Raw genomic sequence first — 3,791 nt, 5'->3', positions numbered from 1 at the left:
CTGACGGAGGAAGAGTGTGTGTGTGTGTCTGAGAGTGCAAGTATATGCGGATATATTTGCATGAACGTGTGTGTTTGATAAGTGTGAGTACACCAGTGTGTGTGTGTGTGTGTGTGTGTGTGTGTGTGTGTGTGTGTGTGTGTGTGTGTGTGTGTGTGTGTGTGTGTGTGTGTGTGTGTGTGTGTGTGTGTGTGTGTGTGTGTGTGTGTGTGTGTGTGTGTGTGTGTGTGTGCGTGCGTGCGTGCGTGTGTGTGTGTGTTCCTGCACTTAAACCACAGCAACCCCCACCGTCATTAAAACCTGTGTGCGGGCATATTATTCATGTGTGTACTTATCCAGTCAGCATGTGCTTATGTCTGCTTCATCACTAACTACACACCACACACACATTCCCAAAAGCCATCTCTTAATGGCAAATCCCCTGGAAGGAGAGAGAGATTGAGGGATGGATGGAGAGACAGGGATTAACAGAGGGGTAAAGCAGTACTCTGCGCTAACAGCACAGCCAGGCCTGTAACCCAGCAGAACGCAGCACAACTCAGATTACAAAACTAGCTCAAATCTACGAATTTATATCCACAACCACTTCAATTCATCAAGGAGAAAAAGTTGTCAAATCTAGGCTTCCTATTCGTCCAGAACACCCAGGAAAATCGTCCAGCATGCTTTCCACCTCTTTTAACCTAAGAGGTCAGAGGTCATCAATCAGTGCGGATGCTACTAAAGAGGCTCTTAACCACCAATTTGGGGTCAGATTACCCCAACTCCAATCCCATGCTTCTGGCATGTGGATGTATTACCAGTACATCCACTCACTTGGCACACCACGTCATTTCAACGTGAACCATCAGATCCTCCTCTCCACCCTCTTGGGGTTGGGCATCTCAGGCTCTACACACTCCTGGACTGCATCCTACCTGGCAGGTCGCTCCTACCAGGCGGTGTGGAGAGGATCTGTGTCTGCACCACCCTGGTGCTTGTCTACGAAGCAGCAGTCCCTCCTTACCTTCAGGCTCAAACCCTACATCCCAACCCGAGCACTCTGTTCCACCACCTCTGGTCTCTCACCACCCCACCCCTACGGGAGCTCAGCTCTCACTCAGTCCAGTCAAAGCTCTTCTTTGTCACAGGCACCTCAATGGTGGAAAAAGCTTCCTCCTAAAGTCAGAACAGTGGAGTCCCTTCCCATCTTCCAAAAACATCTGAAAACCTACTTCTTTCAAGAGTATCTTAAATAACGCTCAGTAACCTCAAAATGTGGCCGTGTTACTAATGTTAATGTTGAACGTTACATTAGATTTGACTGTAAAATAGCCTTAGCTTTAAGCTATTCACTGTATTACAAAAATAATAATGAATTGTGTTTGGTTGACAAGGCAACCAAATATAAACATTTAAAGGAGATGTAACTACTGCTTGGATAGTTCCATCTGAGCCACTGGCTTAGATGGACTTTTAACTTGTATTTTTGGTTGAGTTGGAGACAAGTTAATAGGCTATTTATTGTGGGACTAAATCAAATCAAACTTTAAATGCACTTTAAATAACGTTTGATTTAGTCCTATACTTAATATAATAATAATATAATAATAATATTTAAACTTTGCTTTTTGGTAGAGATGGAGACGTGAATCCAACAAATCAGTTATACATTTGTAGACCAAGTGGAATTAAAGCCAGACTAAGTCAGTAGCACAGATGGAACTATTCAAGCAGAAGATCTCCTTCAAATGTCAAGATGTGGTTGTGTTGACAAGACAAGATTCAATCTCACTGAATATCATTATGTTTGAAATCAACCAGATCTTGAAACCCTAGGCCTATTGTATGGTCTATTTTGCAAATGTTATATATACACTTAACAAAAATACAAGCGCAGCATGTAAAGTGTTGGTCTCATGAGTTGAAATAAAAGATCACTCAGATTTTGGGCACAAATTTGCTTCATCCCTGTTAGTGAGCATGTCTCCTTTGCCATTGCCAAGATAATCCATCCAACTGACAGTTGTGGCATATGAAGAAGCTGATTAAACAGCATGATCATTACACAGGTGCACCTTGTGTTGGGGGCAATAAAAGGTCACACTAAAATGTAGTTTTGTCACACAACACAATGCCACAGATTTCTCTAGTTTATTGAGAGCGTGCAATTGGCATGCTGGCTGCAGGAATGTCCACCAGAGCTGTTGCCAGAGAATTGAATGTTAATTTTCCTACCATAAACTGCCTCCAATGTCGTTTTAGAGAATTTGGAAGTAAGTCCAACCGGCCTCACAACCGCAGACGTGTGGACGAGTGGTTTGCTGATGTCAATGTGGTGAACAGAGTGCCCCATGGTGGTGGTGGAGTTATGTTGTGGGCAGGCATAAACTACAGACAATGAACACAATTGCATTTTATCAATGGCAATTTAAATGCAGAGATACCGTGACGAGATCCTGAGGCCCATTGTCATGCCATTCATCCACCACCATCACCTCATGTTTCAGCATGATAATGTCCATGTCGCAAGGATCTGTACACAATTACTGGAAGCTTACAATGTCCCAGTTCTCCCATGGTCTGCACACTAACTGTGCCACTAGAGATTTTGGGTTTGAGTGCAGGCTCTGTCGCAGCATGCCGTGACCGGGAGACCCATGGGGCGGCACATAATTGGCCCAGCATCGTCAGGGTTAGGGGAGGGTTTGGCTGGCAGGGATGGTCTTCGCGCAATAGTGACTCCTGTGGTGGGCCGGGCGCAGTGCCCGTTGACACTCGCCAGGTGTGTTTCCAACACATTGGTGCGGCTGGCTTACGGGTTAAGTGGGCATTGTATCATTGAGCATGTTTGGGATGCTCTGGATCAACGTGTATGACAGCTTTTTCCAGTTCCCGCCAATATCCAACTTCACACAGCCATTGAGGAGTGGGACAACATTCCACAGGCCACAATCAACAGCCTGACCAACTCGATGTAGAGATGTGTCGTGCTGCATGAGGAAAATGGTCACACCAGATACGGACCGGTTTTCTGATCCAAGCCCCAAACAGATTCATATCTGTATTCCCAGCCATGTGAAATTCATAGATTAGGGTTTACATTTCAATTGACTGATTTCCTTGTGTACTAATCCAGTCAGCATGTGCTTGTGTCTGCTTCATCATTAACTAGACCACACACACATTCCCAAAAGCCCATCTCTTAATGGCAAATCCCCTGGAAGAGAGACAGTTAAGACAGTTAAGTGGATATCGCTCAACAATTCTCACTAAATATCATTACTAAGCAGGGCTGAGCTTGGTTAAAACTCTGGATGGAGAGACAAAAAGGTATCTATAGATATTTTTAAAGACCACAGGAACAAATTCAGCATTTTATACAAGTTTGTAAGTCGCTCTGGATAAGAGCGTCTGCTAAATGACTTAAATGTAAAAAAAATGTTTAGTCTATGTAAATTGGTTACCATGACAATCCTGTAGTTGAAATGTCAACCTTCAAAACAAATGGCTGATTTCTTCAAATTCAGTGTATTGTTCCACATACATTCCATTGACAAATTAGGCCAAAATAACATTGAATCAACTAGTTTGTGCCCAGTGACTTGATCACATTCCGGTTTAGTAGGCACAAAACAGGACAAATGTTTGAGAAACAGGGCCAAGGGAGTCTCCCTGAACTTGCCCAATAAGGCTCACCTTAAATTGTACCGTGTAAAACGTTTAGCTAATATGTACACTACAGAACACAACCTGGATTTGACAAAGGCATACAGGAAAAAACATTTTAAAAAATAAGACAAGTGACAGGG

Source organism: Oncorhynchus gorbuscha, linkage group LG09 (assembly GCF_021184085.1).
Source record: "Oncorhynchus gorbuscha isolate QuinsamMale2020 ecotype Even-year linkage group LG09, OgorEven_v1.0, whole genome shotgun sequence".
Taxonomy (NCBI): domain Eukaryota; kingdom Metazoa; phylum Chordata; class Actinopteri; order Salmoniformes; family Salmonidae; genus Oncorhynchus; species Oncorhynchus gorbuscha.
The sequence above is the reverse complement of the archived record's forward strand: the minus strand, read 5'-3'. Positions refer to the sequence as shown.